General features: G+C 50.1%; 1 long non-coding RNA gene across 1 annotated transcript in view; it reads right to left on the bottom strand.

Moving 5' to 3' along the window:
• The window catches only part of LOC144276519 (uncharacterized), a 38,947-nt gene extending 23,865 nt beyond the window's left edge, over nucleotides 1-15,082 (bottom strand). Inside the window, exons 1-2 of the long non-coding RNA XR_013348263.1 lie at nucleotides 14,987-15,082; nucleotides 14,715-14,791 (exon numbers count right to left, since the gene is read on the bottom strand). This is a non-coding gene — a long non-coding RNA (uncharacterized LOC144276519). The remainder of the gene's footprint in view (nucleotides 1-14,714; nucleotides 14,792-14,986) is intronic.
• Nucleotides 15,083-20,896: the final 5,814 nt, after the last annotated feature.

Genomic DNA, 20,896 nt, shown 5'->3' with positions numbered 1-20,896 from the left:
TTTTTCTACAGGAAATTGGACTTTCAACTAAGTGAAACTTTTTTGCAGACAACTGTTTACATTTGGTCAGAAAAACAAAAATTGAACATTTTTGGGCTGAAAACTGAAGACTTTGGGGATTAAAAGTTTACAGTTTTCAGCCAAAAATGTTAAGGTCCTGGTTTTTCAACGACACGTCACAATTTCCAGTGGAAAATGGCAACAATTTATTTCATTTTATTTTTCATTTTCATCAAAACTCCCCATGGGAGAGGAGAACCCTCCACTTCAGACTGGTTCTAATGACTAGATCTGGCTCAGGATGTTACCAGATAAATAATTTTTGCATTCTTCAGCAAGAGTAGAATGTGAAATGAATAATTAAAAAAAGCATGTTTTCAAAATCAAAACCTGGGGACAATTTTGTGGCAACAGTTTTGTCATGGGGTCGACTCACTGTGGGGGGCAGCTCCTCCTGGATGCTGTGGGAAATAGCTCTCTTCCAAGTCCGATGCCTTCCCTTGTGGTCTCTCAACCCTTTGTCCTCTCTCATGCCAGGAGCAGTACCTTCCTCTTCATGAGTCGGCCTTCCGGTCAGGGCACTATGTGATTTCGAGTCTCACTGGACCAGCTGCCCAGGAAATGCCACTCCATCAGTGGTTGGTAGGGGAACCTGGGCCCACACATGACTCAGGGGTCCGGTCAGTGACCATACAACACGCAGCCAAGTCTCCAGCCTTGCTGCTCTCTCCCTGGGCTGCTTCCTGCTCTGCCTCGCCAAGGCTTTCTTCTCCACCCTTCTCTCATCTGGGTCCACCCTTCCCTCAGGACCAGGCTCCCAGGGCTCTACTCTTTCCCTGAGCTCCCCACTTCCCTATCTAATGCAAAGCACATGGCTGCAGACTTCCTCGCTGCAGCCATTTCTGTTGCCAGCTGCCTGGCTTTATACACAGGTCTCCCCTGAGCTTCATCTCCCAGTCAGGGCTGTTTCTCTTGCCTATTCCCCTCTTGTGTGGCCTTTCTCAGCTTCCTTAACCTTTTCAGGGCTATTGTGGGGGGAACACCCCATCACAATAACAAAATAGTTCTTAATTATTATTATTATTATTTATTTATCACCAACGTATCCTCTAGGAGGTCTAGGCATGGACCAGAAACCCATTGTGCTAGGGGCTGCATAAACCCAGAACAAAAAGGCAGTCCCTGCCCCACAGAACTTGCCATCTGCCTATAAGACAAGAGGCAACAGATGGACACAAACAGATGGGGGAGTAAAAGGAAACAATGGGACAAATGAGAGTTACGCAAAAATACATATTTTAAGATTTGTCAGTTCTGCAAGCCCCTGACTAGAGAGAGTCAGGAAATTTATTTTGTCCCTGTGGAAAAATGTCAACGAGAAGGAAAAGAAAAATCATTTTTATTGATTTTTGGGGGGGAAAAGCTGAAAAGCAAAAACAATTTCCCTTTGACAAAAAGCCAACGGAAAATTTTCTGCTTGGTCTAGTTATGACAGTCACGACGGGTGCGTATTTCTCAGAGTGGATTCTCCCCCTCCCCCCACGAACAACTTAGTGTCTGAAAGGGTTTATTATGAACCACTGAACAAATGGGAGCATTTGCTCTGAGCAAAGGCGCAGCTTTGAAAGGATCTATATTCAGCTGACTTTTCTCCTTACCCCAAACACTGTTCATTACACTGAATGCTCATGCCATAGGACTGCTTTTTCCTAGTAAAAGCAGAGCAAAGTTTACTCCTTCCATTCCCCTGCTAGAGCTCTTGCCCTGCATGTGTCTTCTCTGGACTTAACTTCCTCCTTCTAGTGCCTTGCCTGCCGTTACCCACATCACAGCTGCCTGCGATCAGGCTACAAAGGATTTATAAGGCCTGCTTGGGGCCATGTAGACTCTAACTGGGCCATGAACTCTTTGCATAGTGGCCAACACTGCACAACACTCTAAGGCAGTCGGGCTCCGTTTCTTTCTGTTGCCTTTTCCTCCTGAGCCACCTCATCCCTAGGCCCCTGCTGAGCTGTTCCCTTTTCCTTTTGTCTGTCCCATTCCACAGACTGTGTCTTCTCCCCTTCCACTTCCTACCTTTGCTGCTTCCATCCAACGTCCTTTCTTTCTTTCTTTCTTTCTTTCTTTCTTTCTTTCTTTCTTTCTTTCTTTCTTTCCACTTAACTCCCAGCCTCGTCTGTCCCACAAGCCATCTCCTTGCTTCAGCTGTGTCCTACCCTGTGTCTGCAGCATGGCAGTTTCAAGTGAAATTGACCTGCACAGGATAGTTTGCTCTGTTGCTCCTTCAGCTCAAGGGGGATGGAGCAGCAAGGTGAAACTTACCAGATCTGGTCGATGTCACTTTGAAGTACACTGGGCAGGGGGCATGTCTGGTTGAGATGCTAGGAGGAGCGGGAGAACCAGATAGCAGGTAAAGGACTGGAGCGAACTGGTGAATCAGCACTGAGCTACACCTTTGTAACTATCTCTCTTCCTGCTTATGTGGCCCCATCGCCATAAAAATCATTCATCTTCACAGGCCTGCTGTGAATTTCTGAATGTATCATTTTCCCCCATGTTACAGACAGGGAAACTAAGGCACAGAAGGATTCATGGTCTCATCCCAGCTCACACATGCAGCCAGGACTTGAATGCCGGTTTTCTGAGGGCTCATCCAGCATATTCGCAGCAAATTGTCCTTCCTCCCTAGCTGAGAGCAGAATCTGGCCTCTTGTCCTTATAACTGTCCGTGAGATAAAAATTCCTTGGTACATTGTGGTGTAACAGATCATAATGAATCAAGAGGAAAAGGCAGGGCTGGTAGGGGTGGAAGGTCCCTGTCCTGGACATTCCCACTGCAGGTGGGAGGCCCAGCAGAGGTCAAGACAGCTATGTTTAAAGTGTGCCAACCGACTGCAGCGTCCTTAACTCCTTCTGTGCAGCAGCTGTGCTAGCTATGTGGTGGCAGACTTAACCAGCTGGGAGAGTCCATCACAGGCTGGCTGTGCCGTGTCACCGGGGCAGCACATGGCACTGAGAGTCAGCAGTGAGGCACGTAACCTCATGAGCTTTATCATGGGTAGCCTCCCGTCTTATCCCAGCATGCACTGTGCTCGCGGTAAAAACCTGAGAGGGATTCTCTGTCGTAACAGCCTCTTTGGTTGTGTCGGGAGCATCTGGTCGGTCAGGCCCAGGGAGGGGATGTTCTCAGACCATGACAGCTGGGTTTGCTGGGTTAAAAAGTTATCAAGCCTTAAACCGCTCCTGGGCAGGACGTATGTGGTAGCCACTGAGCAGCACTGTCATGAATGCAGGAGCTAGGCATGTTTTACTTTGTGCTTGTTTGCCCAACACTCTGCATGCACGCAAGGCCTGGCCAGGCACCAAGGAGCGTTCTTCTGAAGTCCCACAGTTCGAGGGCAGAGGCGGGAACGTTGGTGACGTCTCTGCTGCCATCCTCCTCATCTCCCTTTGGCTTTACTGAGAAGCTGGCATTGCCCTTCAAGGCCTGGAGGGTGCCTCTCTGGTCCTTCACCTTGGCATGTCTTTGGGGATGCCATGTGCTCTCCAGCATTGGTTCTGTCTTGCGTGGGAGGCAGGGGCAGTTTACCCCATGCAAGAGGTTTCTTCCCTGCTTTCTGGCTCTCTGGGCCTCACTCAGAGGAGCAGCGTCTCTCCTCTTACACCCGCCATGCTCTTGGGAAAGACATCACCGCAGTTTGGGAGAACTTTTTACCAGGGTTATTTCAGACACGATTGGCTGCCAGAATGTATTTGAGGTGGCATGACACTGCGAGAAGAAAGAAAGCGAGAAAGAAAGTCCACTTATTTGTTGGTTTCAGAGTAACAGCCGTGTTAGTCTGTATTCCGATGGAGTGAGCTGTAGCTCACGAAAGCTCATGCTCAGATAAATTGGTTAGTCTCTAAGGTGCCACAAGTCCTCCTTTTCTTTTCTCTTTTCACTTATTTGTTGTCTGCTTTAGCCATTTTTGCACCTCTCAGCATATTCACCCAGTTCTGAAAAATACTGCCTTTGTTATGTTAATGTTCGAAACGCCCACTCCCCTCTCTGCCGGCTAACGGTGGATTCCTCCAGAAGCGCTGAGTCAGCAGAATACACAGGGCTCTTTCTAACTGTCCAGGAAAGGCTTGCGCAGAAAGTGTTTTAAATATATATATATATATATCTCTCCTCCTGTTGCAGTTACCCTGTTCCTAAGAGAGGAGGCTAGGCTGACTGGGGAAGCAGCCACAGCTGGGACCGCGCCCCAATCAGGCCGCAGCTGGCCCTGTAAAAGGGCTGCTAGCCAGGAGCTCAGGCAGTCTCTCTCTAGCTGTGGAGAGAGGCGGACCTGGCTGCCTGGGAGCTCAGGGAATGGCGCAGTGCTGGGGAAGGGCAGGCTGAGCTGGGGCGCTCAGGCCTGGTGACTTCCCAGGCTGCGGCCTGATAGAAAGGCCAAAGCAGGTACTGAGGCTACAGGGGTGTAGCCTGGCGTTAGGCAAAGGCAGCAGGTCCAAAACCCCCGTGCCAGTGATGAGTGGGTTTACAGACTGCAGCCTGCCCCAGTGAGCGGGACTACATGCTGACTGGCAGTAGCCACTGAGGCAAGGTGGGGATAGAGGGTTGGGGGGTTCCCCTGGGAGGGGAGACCCAGAGTGTGGGGACACTGCCAGGGGGCAGCACCCCAAGGCAAAGGGGCACCCACTGTAGCATCCAGAGGGCGCACACTGAGGCCAGGGTCCAATGGCGCTAGGTGCTGTACAGACAAAGCACGCCACTGAAGAATTTACAATCTGAATACATAAGACAAAGGACGGATTATTATCCCCAGTGTAGGGCTGGGAAATGGAAGGCACGAAGAGATTAAATGACTGACCCAAGGCATTTCTGACTGAAGGTAGGACTCGAAGCGAGCTCTTCTGAGTCAGAGCCCGGTGCCTTAATCACATGGCCAGCCTCCCTCTCTGTCTGCCGCTGTCACAGCAGAAGTTCTGAAACAGGACTTAAGGCTCTGGGTTGCAGGTCTGTTGAAATGGAGATTCCTGAGATTTGCTGGGTACCCCGATGACAAGAAATGAGATCCAGTGAGCTCTACCCACAGCAAACATCTTCATGAAAGCACAGCTCAACAGACTAGAAACTGTTTTCACTGGATGGGAGAGCTTAGAAGTTAGAAACACAAAGTATGAGGAAATTCTCATTTAGGGCTTCAGCAGTGACCACAGCTATGTGCTGGCTGTTGTCCTGCTTATTGATCCTCCCAGTGCAGCTAGCCACGATATAGGCCTGTGTGCTCCCTCAGCAGCAGGAGAGCTGCATCTGCCCCTCTGCTTTACACAGCTGAAGACTCATTTCTCCTCTTTACCCAAACGCTGCAACCCAGCTACACTCCAAATACACCCTGGAGATCCCTACCATGTGCACCAGTTCACTTGCCCATCACGCTCAGTGACCCCCCTTGGATCCCTGCTCACATGCCCAGCATAGGTCCCAATGGAGAGTCAGGGATATATGATCAGCTACTAAAGGGAATGTATTGCAATGCGTATGGATGAAGGTGGCCAGGTTAAAGCTGCTGTGTCAAAGGGGGTCTCCAGCCCATCTGTGGAGGACAGTGAGGATACAGAGACATGGGACTCTTCTAGGGGAAACCAGAGCCTCCAGCACATTTCAGAGGTGGTCAACAGGGTGGCTGAGGACAAGGGGGGCAGACAGAAAGCTGTCGTTGGGTACCGAATGTGCGACCTCTTCAAGTTTCCAGCACAGTCTTCAAAAGACTTCACGGTGTTGTGTGGAGATTGTGGTTTCCCCAAGGGACTTCTGCAGAGATTGCCTTGGGCTCTCCAGCAACGTGACCCCTTGTGCACATGTGGCTTCTGAAGACACTATTTTCATTTGGCAATATCATTCCTTGGGGGACTGGTTGGCTTGACCTATTGGTCCTGGATGGTGCCTGGCACTTCGAGGTGACTGGTTTGGAACCAGCTCAGTAAGTGACTCAAAATTCTCTCCTGCTGGGAAGTGCTCCAGGCCATGTTCCCCAGGCCTCAGCGCCCATAATTGGGGCTAGATTCCCCACAGACCTCAATGCCCATTTAGGCACCCAAAGAAGGGCCACATTTTCAGGGGTGCAAAGCTCCCAGTGTGACACTGGGGTCAGATTTTCCAAAGCTACATATCCAACAACCTGGGATCTTTGGAGAACACGGGCTGTTTATTTTGGTGGTTAAACGTGAGCTGAGCACTTAAGAATCTCAGGCCTTGTTTGCGAGAACTGGCTTTGCTATCACAGTGGTTGGAGTTGAGACATAACTCTAGGATAGAAACTTCTGATGGCCGGTTGGTGACCTCAGTCGAACAGCAAGCAGATGCCCACCTAACAGAAGCCGGCAGCACTGTCTCAGTGGAAAGACTGCGGAGATTGACTGAGCAGGGAGATGATCCCCAAGGGTGGTCCTTCCAGATCAGGGCTGCAACAGCCTGGGGAAGCCTTCACGGCTGCCACCTATGCTTCAGGAGAACAAATGGAGGCTGTCAGTCTCCAGGGCCATCAATCCGTCAGGCCGTATCACATCTGCCATAAAAGACATTTCAAAAGAAAATTGGCATTTTGCTTTATTGCATGTCAATTTAACAAATGGGAATGAGTATAAAGTGTCAGAGCCTGGGCTCATCGCTCCCTGGTGGCTTCTGTCTCACTTGGCAGTGTTCTCTGCCCCTCTGCGGGACCACGCTCGGGGGCTGTTGGGAAATCGAGCAGACACCTGGGGTGAAGGTCACCCCTGGGCACAAGGCCAGACCAAGACCTAGACCTTCAGATGAATTTTGCCCATGATTAAGCCCTATATGGAGAACAAATATTTCATAATGGGCTCATGCAGGTGTAGCCATGTCAGTCCCAGACTCTTAGAGAGACACAGTAGGTGAGGTCATTACAGTGATGATGACCTCACCCACCTTGTCTCTCTAATAATGGGCTCTTCTCTACCAGGGAATGGTGTAGCCCGATCTAATGGCTGGAAGTTGAAGCGAGACAAATTCAGATGGGAAACAAAGCATCAGTTTCCAGCAGTGAGAGGAATTAACCACTGGAACAGCTCACCAAGGGCCGCGGACGTGTTCCTGAAAGATCGACTGGGTGATCACAGGGGTCCCTTCTGGCCGTGGAATCTAGGAATCAACCTTTCTGCACAAGCTCTTAGGACTTAATTGGTGCCTTAGCCTCGGGCTGACTCCTTTGCACCCGGGTGAGTATAAAACAGAGGCGATCTTTTCTCCTCCTTGCCTTCAGTTCCTGGCTCTCTGCTGTGTCACGCCAGCTTCCTGCCAGTGCCTCCATTTACCTGAGCTACTGCACCATAAAACTGGCAGTGCCCAACAATAGCTAGGAGAAGGGGTGTGGCCCAGTGCTTGGGGAATGGGGAGATCTGGGTGCTCATCCCAGCTGTGCGACCATCGCCAAACCACTGCCCCTCTGTTGGTCTTGTCTGTTTAGAGTCTGAGCTCTTTGGGGCAGGGGTTGTCGGTCACTATGTGGTTGTAACGGGGCTGGTTTGACCGGGGGCCTCCAGGTGTGGCTGTCAGAGAAGTAACAAGCTCAGAGAGCTGGGATTTATGTAGCACCTTTCACCCAATGTGTTTTCTAACCATTGATAAATGAAACTTTGCAACACCCCACAAGTAATAGTACATGCATGGTACAGAGGGGGAAACTGAGGCACAGAGCAGGGGCTGCCCAAAGTCACACAGGGGGTCAGGGGCAGAGCTGGGAAAAGAACCCAGAGATCCTGACCCCAGTTCCCTGCTCGTCATATTGAACCATACCCATAATTCCCGGTAGCTTCATTGAGGTCAATGGGCCATTCCCCAGCTGTGAATCACCCGGAGTTCAACTGGAGTCAATGGCATGATACTGATTTATACCAGCTGAGGATCTGACCAGCTGCCTTCCTCTTCTAGCCTGCCGCCTACTGAGGAAAGAGTCTTCTCCACTGCGCCCCCACCCCTGGAACTCCCTGCCTGTTCCCATGCGCCTCCCTGATTTCAGCCAATCCTTTCACATCCCATTTCAAAACGTGTCTTTTATTCCTGGCCTCTCGCTCTTAATTTCTCTCTCCTTTGGCTATTAATTAATTCTGTAAGGCACTTTGGGTTACATTTATTATGAATGGCACTGTAGCAAATAATCTCTCCCCTTTTATTACAGTTTGACTACTGCAGATAGCCAGCTGATTGATGGCTCCTTATCTGTGCAGGAAACTGACCGGTGGCCAACGGCTGGCAAGTGAATTAACACCTCTTGTACTAGGACGTAGGTTGCAGCACGGAGTCATACCAGTTGAAAGGAACTCTGGGAGCCACCAGAGCCTGCTGCCTACTGGGAACGGGGAATAAGAGAACTGGTGTCAAGACGAGACCACCAAGAAGATGACTTGATTTGGCCAACGGTGTTTAGTGCTTCCAGTGCTCTGTATCGTACAGACCAGTGGGCGTTTGGTGCACTGGCTGAGCTGTGTGGAGTCCCTGGGACTAGAGTAACAAGTGGATATTGCATGTCAGGATCCAGGCGCCTTGGCAGAGCAGAGAAGGAATAAGAACTAATATCAGAGAGTGCTGGACAGTTGGGTTGAAGCCCAACTGCTCAATCGGTAGGGCGGGCAGGACTGAGACAGCTTGGTGGTTGAAGCTCAGACTGGAGGTGCATTAGCAGAGCTGCACTGGGAAAGGGACACACGCCTCTGTGCCTCAGTTTCCTCACCTGATCTCGATCTTCTCTATTTTGACAGTAAGTTCTTTATGGGGCAGAGACTGCCTCTCACTGTGTGTATGTACAGCGCCTAGCACAATGCTCCCATAATGCAAATAATGTGTTGTAGGCCAGGTGCTTTTCAAAGGGGGGTGGAGATTCAGGAAGGTGCCTGCCTACCAACCGGGGGCTTGGCAGAGGAAGATGGCGCACTGGTTAGGGGGCTAGCAAGCGTTCCCTGTTCACTTCTTTGCTCTGGGACGGACTCGTGGTGTGACCTTGGACAAGTCCCTTGTCTCTCTGTGCTGTAGTTCCCCCTCTTTAAAGCGGGGCTGTGCTGCACACGAGTGCTGGGCAGACAGATACATTAAAGCGGGCGAGTTACTCCAATACTACGGTAAATAGGGCCAGATACACACCTAAGGTGGATCAGACCATCGGCTTTTTCCCTTCGTGACATGGGGAAATAGTTGCACCATGGGGCCATCCCTTGGCTTTTCAGAGTTCCACAAATGGAACAGCCTGAGGGTGAAAATGTAGATGCCCCATCGACAGGGCTGGGTCCAGGCACCAGCTTTCCAAGCAGCTGCTTGGGGCGGTACTGAGCATGGGGCGGCGGTCCGGGTCCCGGGGTGGCAATTCAGCAAAATTGGTAGAGCTGCCCCTGCTCACTGACAATCATCTCAATAGCAAAGCTGATTAGGGTTGCTGGCTTTGGTTGTTGTTTGTTTTTTTAATTTCCTGGAGCAAACTTTCAAGCATAGGCACTGATCTCAAGGGGTCAACCTTTTAAACCTCCTTACCACAGCATGCGTGAATATCAGGGAGCAAAACCTGGTTTTGCTCTTGCTATTTAATGGCATAAAACAATACACTTTGGAGCAACTATTAGCCAGCTAATGGCAACCCATCGTTCCTTATATCAGCTAAGTGACAGATGGTGTTGACGGCATAATTAAGCCAGTAAGAGTCTCATAAATTACAAAACTCTCATCGACGCTCCAAACACGCCGAAGGAATCCTTGCAAATATGATGTATGATCAGTGAGAATGAGCAGTCTTCATTATGTGGCTGAAACGAAGCCATTACGGGGCTTGCCGGAGCTGCAAAGGAACCTTCGAGTCCGCCACGCTGCATCCGTAAGGAGACGCATTTTGTCGCTGCTCGGCTAAGCTCCCCGTGAGTGACAAACAGACCTGGGAAGCCTGGTTTGTTTCTTTTCATCAAGCAATGTAGCAGTCTGCTATTCTGAAATGAATGCAGTGTCAGATTCACACCATTAGAGAGAAGCTCTCTGCAGGGACAGCATGTGTTCTGTTGGTGCAGACTTCCCCTACCTGAAACAGGGGTTGGACTGCCGGAGGGTCCAGGCAAGTCACAGCACTGTCCCAAAATCCACTCTTCATCTAAGCTGCAGGCCTTCGCAACATCAGAATGAGCTGCTGCTCCCGGTGGATTGCAGTGACCGTTATACTTATTATTAATAGGGCTGATGGGAAGATTTCCAAACATTTCCCCGAAAAACAGGGATGCATTTTTCACAAAAAGCAGTTCCATTCTTTGACGAGCTGTTTAATCATTCATTATTTGTAGAGCTGGTAGGACATTTTTCATTGGAGCAGTTTCCCACTGGAAAAAGCTGGTTTGGTGAAATTGAAATGTTTCGTGGGAGAATGCTGATTTTGAGTACGTTTTCAACGCGAAATGGTCAAAACGACTGGAAATCAAAATGAAGTATTTTGCCTGGACTTTCTCAGCTTGTTTTGTTTCCACTTTGATATTATATTGCCTGATAAAATATTAATTTTACTATTGGATTTTCTATCGTATATTTAGTGTTGCATGTGGTATTTTATATCATGTGTGTAATACCATATAGCATATTTCATATTTGGTATTATATTATAATGGTTTGACATTTTCAAAATGAAATCGTTTGCTGTGCTCATTTTTATGTTTCCAAATTAAAATATTTTGAAATTTCCATTTTATGACTTTTCATCCCAATTTGGAACGATTTTTTTTTTGCATGTAAGAATTTGCTATAGGATGGAAATTGCATTTTCTCCCCACCGCCAATCATTTTTATTACAGTAACATTTAGAAGTCCCAACAGAAATCAGCAACCCATGGCGCTAGGTGTTGTACAAACATATACAAAGAGACAGCCCCTGCCCCAAAAGCTTACAATCTAAGTAGGCATTATTGACAAAGCGTAAGTGAAAGAAAACATTATTATCACCTCCTTTTAAAGATGAGGAACTGAAGCACACTGAGATTAATTGAGCTGCCCAAGGTTACACAGAGGGGCTGTGGCAAAGGCAGAAATTGAACCCCAAGTCTCTGGCATCCTGCAATATAGCCTTGACTGCAAGGTCATCCTTCCTCACACCCAGCCAGCTTCTTTCTTTGACCAATACTGAAATACTGGCAAAACAACATTTAAATCATTAGGCTTCAGAGTTTTCATTCCACAGAAATGAATGAAAAGAGCAATTGTTTCAGGCTCTCTTCAGACTCAGGCAGCTATCACTGCATCGACTGATGCCCAGTTCACATTCTGCAATGTTACCTTAACAACCGTAAATGACTAAGTGGTATTTTTTTTCAATTAAATCTTAGATTCTGGAGCCCTCGGATTAAAAGGCCGATGGTCTATCCATTGAGCTCTCCAGACTCATGGATCTGTTAGGCTGAACTGAGCTTGCATTGGAAGTGGGCATCGCACCTTCCCATCTTTTCCTATGGATCTACAAATCATATTGCTAGATTCTGGACGGACAAAGCCTTATAAATTGCATGAGAGCACAGACGTGTATATTACAGCCTGGTGCTGTGACCTGCAATGATACAGTGAATCATTATAATAGAAGATTATCCCTTCAAACTCTAAATGAATTTAATTGACTTGTCTGGGGGTGGGGAGGAGAGAGACTGTCCCTAGACTTCTTATTTTACCATAAAAACACAGAGAGAAATCTGTAGATCAGACAAATAGAAGCACATTAAGTCAGACAGTGAGCAATGTAAATTTACGGGGGAATTATATGGAGAGGGTAGGGGAAGTGACAGAATTTACATTTGGAGCCTGTGTTTATTGCTTACAGCTGAGCATTATAAATAATAAACTGTTCTCTGACTGCATGGGCTCTACGTCTGTATTTTTTCCCTCCCCCTTCAGATCTCATGGATTCGGTGACATGTACAAAGCACCTAGCAGCGGGAGTCAGACTGAAGGATTTGGTTAGGAGAGCGGGTCTAGAGGAAGGTTTGGGGATGACAGTGGTTTTCAGCGTCTCACCTGAGATGTTGAACAGGGACCTGGTTTTCAGACAGTGCCCTCTGAAAAACTGGTGTCTCAGATCAGGGACTCAGAGTCACCACACACCTTTAATCATAGACTATCAGGGTTGGAAGGGACCTCAGGAGGTCATCTAGTCCAACCCCCTGCTCAAAGCAGGACCGATCCCCAGTTTTTGCCTCAGATCCCTAAACGGCCCCCTCAAGGATTGAGCTCAAACCCTGGGTTTAGCTCAAACCACTGAGCTATCCCTCCCCCCAAATGATCTTGGCCATGAGCTGATGTGTACTCCCAAAGCCTGGGAGGTTGGCTCGGTCACTGACATTGGGGTTACCCTCTTACCAGCTTCCTACAAGTCCAGTGCCCCCCCCCCCCCGCCCCGAGACTTAGGGTACGATGGCACTGCGGTCAGAGGTGTCGCAAGAGCAAATGTAGATCCACCTGAGCTAGCTTCGATCTAGGCAGCTCAGTTATCGATAACAGTGAGGTTCCAGCAGCCTGGAGCTCCATGGGCCCACCCGGGACCCTGGATATACACTGGGGCAGCTAGCCCACGCTGAAGTCTGTGCTGAGCCGGCTTCCCGGCTACCAGTACCTGAGCGAGCTAGATGAAAGCTAGCTTGGGTGTGCATACACAGTTTGCATGCAATCATGCCCCCGATTGCAGGGTGGATATACCCCGAGAGGGCATGGAGGCTGGGCCATTGCGTCGGCAGGCTTTGATGCAAAGGGGTGAGGAGAGCACCCTCTCTTCTGTGCAAGAGGCAGGCCCATTTGCACTCCTTGTGCTCCCCTGTGCTCAGGGCTCATATCTGGTTAAGAAGCATTAGTCACCCCATAGGGGACTGGGCTGGAGGAGGAAGAGGCAGAACCGTGACTCGCGCCCCCAACACACACACACAGTAGCCAGCTGAGAAGGGGGCACATGCCACCCTCTCCTTGGTGGTGGTGGAGACTGTGAAGTCCCAGGGAGCTCCACGAGGGACGGGACCTTCTGGAGGCACGATGTCTCCCGACAGCCCTGGAATGCTCCAGAACCACCCTTCGGTACTTCTGCCGGTCCTGGGCCAGGCGGCTCCTTTCCCAGCTCAGAGCCGGCTGGGGCTGGGCCGGGGGCGCTTGGCAGTGGGTGAGTTCAGAAGGAGCCGGGGATGCTGCAGCCGGGACCGCGGAGGAGGGTGTGAGGGTCACAGCTGCTGGTAGGCTGGGGGAGGTCTGGAGCCAGGTGACAGGGCGCCTGCAGGCAACAGGAGTCAGGCACAGGTCAGGGGTAAGTGGGGCCTGGAGGGGCTCTGTAGGCACTCACACCGTGCTCCCCTGGGCCTCCCCCACTGCCCCTATCTTCCTCCTAGCTGCCCCATTGACCCCTGCTCCCTCCCGAGGCCTCCCAGTTCTCTGCCTTCCAGCTCAGTGGTTTGAGCATTGGCCTGCTAAACCCAGGGTTGTGAGTTCAATCCTTGAGGGGGCCATTTAGGGATCTGGGGCAAAAATTGGGGATTGGTCCTGCTTCAAGCAGGGGGTTGGACTAGATGACCTCCTGAGGTCCCTTCCAACACTAACCTTCTATGATATACAGAACGCTTCCGATTTAACTTCTTGCATTAGGACTCCAGCGGTCCCATGCTCCATCATTTCTTTGTGCTGCCCTCCGTGCAGACCAGTGGCTAAACACCAACAAGAAACCTTGTGAGCTCTGGGGCCCCTCGCCTTCCACAGAGTAATAACGCCACCACCTAGCTCTTCAACAGCACTTTTCATCAGCAGAACAAGATCATTATCCCCATTGCACCACTGGGGAAACTGAGGCACCGAGCAGCAAAGTAACTTGCCCCAAGGTCACCCAGCAGTTCAGTGGCAGAGCTTGGAACAAATCCCAGGTCTCTTTAGTCCCACGCAGACTTTTCAAGGGTGCCTCTTTGCTGGGCACTATGGTGAGGGGCTACATTCACAGCAGTGACTTAGCAGGAAAAGTCGCCATAGCCCGAGTGCCTGGATCAAGTGAGAGATCCCTGGATAGGGCTCCACCCAGTTAGCGATTTGCTGCACACAGCAAGGAGGAGAGAAAAGTTCTGGATGACTGCCGGGAGAGGACTCCTGAGCGCCATCTGCTAGTAACCCTTTCCGTAGACCTGGTGACAGAGCACTCACGGACCCACCACCTTGTGGTACATTAACACCTGAGTAACACAGCCACACCGTGGGCCCCAGGCAACACTGCACCGGGGTTCTAGGAACCCGCGTCTCTGCTGTGTTCCCCCAGTATGCGCCCGGTGGTGTCCTCCCCTCGCCCTGCTTTGGTTCTGGACACGCAGACAGAAAGCAGAAGACCGGAGTCCGAAGTGCAGGCAATGAGACGTTTATTGGTGAATCAAGCAAGCCTATCCATAGCTCTGTACCCCAGTACAGCTGTTTCCTGTCCCCCCTCCTCTTTCTCAGCAGGCTCGATTATGCCTGTAGTGCCCAGCCCTGGCACCACCCCTTCCAATTTATGGCCACGTTCCCTTTTGGAGGGTCCTGGGTCTGGAGGCTTCAGTACCACCGCTTCTGTATCCCATGGGAGGGGTAGGGAGGGAGGTTCTGGTTTTAGTTCTTCTTATGGCTTTTTAGTGTTTCTTATGCCTCCCCCCTCGCCCCTCCCTCCTTGTCTTGAGACATTAAACTCTCACCAAAACCAGCAACACTTTACCTCTCTTCTTTAGCTTTTCTCATTGTGCGATAAACGCCATCTGGTTGTGGGCAGATGCAACACACAGTGTCTTTGTCCTTTGTTCACACGTTAGAAAAGATAAAAGACTATCATAAGTCAAACCGGCAAACAACCCCCCAAATTCTGTCTCAGGCAAATATACAGGCCTGGATGCTAAATTAACACCCTTTAACTGTGACTCAAACCCCCTCTGCACAAGCCGCGAGGTGGCACCCAGGCCTGGTACAGCTCAGGCTGCTGTAAGGTGCTACCTTAATAGAAATGCCATCCGCCGTGTCTGGACCGGACGGCACAATCCGCCCGCCTGAGATCGATATGGCAGCTCCATCACCATCTTTCTCACTCCCCATCTCACAATTGTCTCCGCCGGATGATGGACGACACGGCGTGTTTATGAGCCGCCGCCTGGTGTCGATAAGTCTGCGCTGTGACAACCCAACCAGGGGCCGGGACTTGGCGCAGGCTTCCAGCAGGAAGAATTAATGATAAGGGATTTGTTAAAAAAACATTTAACTTTTGGTGCTCAGGAACGTCAGGGTCTAATAGCACGAGGGTGGGGGAGGCAGCTAGAATGCAGGCAGGCCCTGCACCTGCTTCCCACGCAGCTCAGCTAATGCATGTCAGCCGGGACCTGCATCACCCCTTGTTATTCCAGCGCTGGCCTCCAGACCTCACCTCCCTCCCGACCTCCTACCCACTGCAATTCAGAGCGTAACCCGCTCCCGTCTAGCACTGCGATGGCACCTCTGTCCTGAGTCATGGCACTCACTTGTAGCCTCAGCCTGCCACCCCCTTTGCTCTGCGACTTGTGTAACAGCGCCCCCCCCCCCCCCAGTCTCCCTGCTCTGAAAACTCTGCCAATGTACCTGAAACCTCCCGGCCTGCATCCCTGATGTTCCAACTGCAGAAGTCTCTCTATCGGAGGCAGTGTGGCCCAGTGGATGGCACACAGGACAGGGACTCAGGACACCTGGGTTCTCTCCCCAGCTTTGACCTGCTGCGTGACTCAGTTTTCCCACCTGTAAAATGGCAACGGTGATTATTCCTGACCTCCTTTGTAAAGTGCTTTGAGCGCTGCTGAGGAAAAAAGCTAGGGATTATTAAATTGCCCCTCATTCCTGCTCTGTGGCTCCTCTGTTTTTCAAGCCTTGCTCCCCACCCCAGCTCTGCTAGTGAGCTGCATCGTCCCCATATAGCCCCATCCCCAACAGCCAGCTCTTCCACTCCGCACCTGAGGCCGAGCTCCCCAGTGCATTTCAGTGCAGAGCCTCTAACAATATCTAATGCCCAGCTATTGTCTATCTCTTGTCTGAGATAAATGTGATACAGATTTATTTCCCATTATTGTTCAGTCTCCTAAGAGTAGCTGGTTTGGAAGATTCAGTAGTTCAGTTTCGTTCTTTGTTTCCTCACACAGAGATTTTCTCTCTGCCAGACACATCCCCATGCACTGCGCCTCCCTGCAAATGCACGTACGTTTCATGGGACTGGTTTTAAAAATAATTTCCCTGGCCACTTTTCTTCTTTTGTTATCAAAGCTCCTTTTCTTTGCACAGTGCAGGCTTTTCTTCCTCATAGCCCCAGCCTCACATCCTGCCTTGATCCATCAACGTCTGATCCAGTTGCAGAAACCCCCGCGCTGATTACAATGGGACTATCGTACACTCAGGAGGTGAGATGGAGCACCCCATGGTCCCAGCTCTGTGCACCCTGAGGCTTTGCGGGTGTTTGGAGTGATTATTATTGACAATTGGAAGCTTGACTCTGTCCAACAGGGAGGAATCAGTTGTGAATCTGAAGGGGGAAGGTGATTTGGGTGAAAGTGATCATGAAATGGTAGAAACGAAAGGGAGATGTGAGAGCAGCAGACCAGTGGACTTCACCTACTGGTTCTCTGAGTTTGTTAACATCTGCTTTTTTGACATCCCATGGCCAGAATATCTAAGGGATAAAGGAGACCAGGAGAGCTGCCATTTTCTCAAGGAGACAATATTAAATGCACAGCTGCCCACTCTTCCGATGCAAAGGAAAGATGGGAAGAATAGCAAGAGGCCAATATAGCTCCATCAAGAGCTCCTTTATGACCTGAAAAACAAAAAGTGGAAATGTGGATGAATTGCTAAGGAGGAGCACAAAAGAATAGCACAAGCATGTAGGACAGGGGTGGGCAAACTATGGCCTACGGGCCGGAGCCATTTTAAGCCAGCCTGTGAGCGCCCGCTGGGGAGCGGGGTCAGGAGGCCACACCACGCGGCTCCAAGAAGCCGTGGCATCGCCCCGCTCCAGTTCCTACATGCTCCAATGGGAGCTGCAGGGGCAGTGCCTGTGGACGGGGCAGCGTGCAGAGCCACCTGGCTGCGCCTCCACGTAGGAGCCGGAGAAGGAACATGCCACTGCTTCTGGAGCTGCTTGAGATAAGCACCGCACAGAGCCTGCACCCCTGAGTCTCTCCCCATGCCCTACACCCCTGCCTCAGCCCTGATCCCCCTCCTACCCTCCAAACCCCTCGATCCCAGCCCAGAGCATCCTCTTGAATCCCAAACCTCTCATCCCCAGCCCCACCCCAGAGCCCGCACCCCCAGCCAGAACCTGCACCCCTTCCTGCACTCCTGCCCCAGCCCTGATCCCCCTCCAGCCCTCTGAATCCCTCGGTCCCAGCCCAGAGCACCCTCACACCCCAAACTCCTCATCCCCAGCCCCAACCCAGTGCACACACCCCCAACCAGAGCCCTCACCCCCTGAACACACCCCAACCCCAATTTTGTGAGCATTCGTGGCCTGCCATACAATTTCTATTCCACGATGTGGCCCTCGGGCCAAAAGGTTTGCCCACCCCTGATGTAGGAACAAAACCCAAAAGGCTAAGGCACAAAATGAGTTACACCTAGCAAGGGACATAAAAGGCAAGAGGAAGAGGTTCTTCAAATATGTTAGGAGCAAGAGAATGACAAAGTGGAAGTCCTCTACTTAGTGGAGAAGGAGACTTAATAACTGATGAAATCAAGAAGGCTGAGGTGTTTAATGCCTATTTTGCTTCAGTCTTCCCTAAAAAGGTTAATGGTGACCAGATACTCAATACAATTAATATTAACAACAAGGGGGGAGGAACACAAGCCAAAATTGGGGAAGAACAGGATAAATAATATTTAGATAAGTTAGATGTATTCAAGTCAGCAGGTCCTGATGAAATTCAGTCTAGGGTACTTAAGGAACTAGCTGAAGCAGTCTTGGAACTGTTAGCAATGATCTTGGAGAGCTCCTGAAGGATGGGTGAGGTCCCAGAGGACCAGAGAAGGGCAAACATAGTACATAGTTTGAAAAGGGGAACAAAGAGGAACCAAGGAATTATAGAACAGCCAGCCTAACTTCAACACCTGGAAAGATACTGGAACCATTTTTTAAACAATCAATTTATAAGCACCTAGAGGATAATAGGGTTGTAAGTAATAGCCAGTGTGGATTTGTCAAGAACAAATTATGCCAAACCAACCTCATTCCTTGTTTTGACAGGGATATTGGCCTCGTGGATGCGGGGAAGCAGTAGATGTGATATATCTTGGTTTTAGTAAGGCTTTTGACAAAGTCCCACATGACAGTGTCATAAGCAAACTAGGGAAATGTGGTTTCTAGATGAAATTACCAGAAGGTGGTTGCACAACTGGTTAAAATGCCATGCCAAAGAGTAGTTATCAATGGTTCCCTGTCTGACTGGGAGGGCATGTTCCCTGTCTGACTGGGAAGGCCTGCGGAGGCCAGTTCTAGGTCCCTTACTAGTCAATATTTTCATTAGTGACTTGGATAATGGAGTGGAGGATATGCTTATAAAATTTACAGATGACACCAAATTGGGAGGGATTGCAAGCATTTTGGAGGACAGGATCAGAATTCAAAATGACTTTGAAAATTTGTGGAATTGGTCTGAAATCAAGAAGAGGAAATTCAGTAAAGACAAGTGCAAAGTCGTACACTTAGGAAAGAAAAATCAAATGCACAACCACAAAATGGGGAATAGCTGCTTAGATGGCAGTAGTGCTGAACAGGATCTGGGGGGTAAAAGGGGATCACACCCTGAATATGAGTCAACAATGTGACGCAGTTGCAAAAACGGCTAATATCATTCTGGGATATATGAACAGACATGGGAGGTCATTGTCCTGCTCTACTCAGCGCTGGCGAGGCCTCAGCTGGAGTACTGTATCCAGTTCTGGGCGCCGCGCTTCAGGAAAGATGTGGACAAATTGCAGAGAGAGTCCAAAGGAGAGCAACAAAAATGATAAAAAGCTTTTAAAACCTGACCTATGAGGAAAGGTTTAAAAAACTGGGCATGTCTAGTCTTGAGAAAAGCAGACTGAGGAGGGCCCTGATCACAGTCTTCAAGCATGGTAAGGGCTGGTGTAAAGAGGACAGGGATCAACTGTTCTCCATGTCCTCTGAAGGTAGGAGAAGAAGTAAAGGCCTTAATCTGCAGCAAGGGGGACTTAGTTAAAAAGGTTTCCTGATATGTAACCTCGTAGAGTGGTGAGGCTCTGGAACAGGCTTCCAAAGGAGGTTGTGGACTCACTGGAGGTTTTGAAGAACAGGTCGGACACGCACCTGCCAGTGATGGTCGCGATTTATCGGTCCACCTCAGCGCAGAAGGCTGCAGGAGACAGGCTCTCCAGGTGCTTTGCAGACCACCATTTCTAGTATTCTATATGGCGCCAAACTTGCGCGGTGCTTTCCTCTCAGCAGGCCAGATTCCCCACACAGCCCTGCCCCCTTTGCGCCACAAAAGGGGTTCAGAAACTAGCTAGATCTCCCCCGCTCAGAACTCTCCCAGCAGAGATGACACACGACCAGGCATAAAGCTGGCAAAGCCAACTCCTACACCACATATACCTCCCCGCTCCGGCACAGGGGCCATGCCGGGGGAGAGAAGGTGCATCGCCAGAGCACTAATGCGCTGCAGCTGTGCTCAGCTGCTGGATGGCCCTTTGGGGCCACTCCCAGCTGCTCTTGATTAGATGCAGCTCTCAGGCTACTGGCAGTGAGGTGGCCTGAAAATGAAGGAGCTGTAACTGGCAACCGAGTTCCCGAATGTAGACTTGGATCCAAATGTTGTGGCTCCAGCTCACCTTTACTCTTGGCTAGAGATGGCAGAACATATGGGAGAGTTTTGTCTTTGTCTGCGTGGGGCTCAATCTGCAAGGAGGCTACGTCCCTTTGGGTTTGCCCATCCTCATGATGATGACAATAGTAAATGCCTCAACCAATGTGGTCCCATCTGTCCAATCCTTGAGGATTTCAGGGAGGTGGGGTCTCAGTTACACAGTCCAGAGGGGGAATGGTGGGGGTGGAGGGGAGGATATGATTATGCGTGGGTGGGAGGGTGTCTATGGATATATTAAGCAAACCTAAAACCAATTACAGGTGCTGTATCTCGGCTGCGCTTCTTCGGTCTAAGAGATTACTGAGTTAATTAAATTGTACCATTTCACCTGCATTCACCGGTTAAGGAAATGGCTTTTTCTTTCTGACTAAGAGAGGGATAAAGCTGCCTTGTGTGACAGGCTTTTAGTCAGGCGGCTTCCCTTTAATCCAGTGTCTTTGAGTTGGCTTTCGCCACAGAGGAAGTCGGCGAAATATCGGCTGGATTCAGGTAATAGAGATGAGGCACTGTCAGAGACTGAAGTGTTCAAAGAGAAGTTGCTGGAATAGACTGATAAGCAAAAGAATGCCCCTCTCCCTTCAGGGCTGGCGTTAAACACCTCAAGCCACGGCTCAGAGACACACGAGAAGGTGGATGGGACACCCTAATTCAGCGATTCAAGGTCTGTGCTCCCACGCAGGGCGTAATGAGTTAAAACCAAAAAGGATGTTCATGGGGAGTCTTGAAGGACTCTAGGCCAAGGAGGAGCTGTAAAGACATTACTTCCCCACCCGCTGCTCGCTCTGTGTCTGAATTGCTGCCAGACATTTTCCATCCGGGGTTTCGTTCAAAGCGTCGAGTTCCCTCTGTTCTCATGGTGCTCAGCATCTCACAGGCCCAGGCCCTGTATGATTTGGAACACCCTCGGCTCATCTTGATTTCAATGGGAAGTCAGCTCCTTGCCAAGATCCGGCCCTTTGAGACATGAAGGAATTTGGCTCTCTCAGGGCAATGGTGCGAACCCTCTCATGGT

Source organism: Eretmochelys imbricata, chromosome 17 (genome assembly GCF_965152235.1).
Source record: "Eretmochelys imbricata isolate rEreImb1 chromosome 17, rEreImb1.hap1, whole genome shotgun sequence".
Lineage (NCBI taxonomy): Eukaryota > Metazoa > Chordata > Testudines > Cheloniidae > Eretmochelys > Eretmochelys imbricata.
The sequence above is the reverse complement of the archived record's forward strand: the minus strand, read 5'-3'. Positions and strand labels throughout refer to the sequence as shown.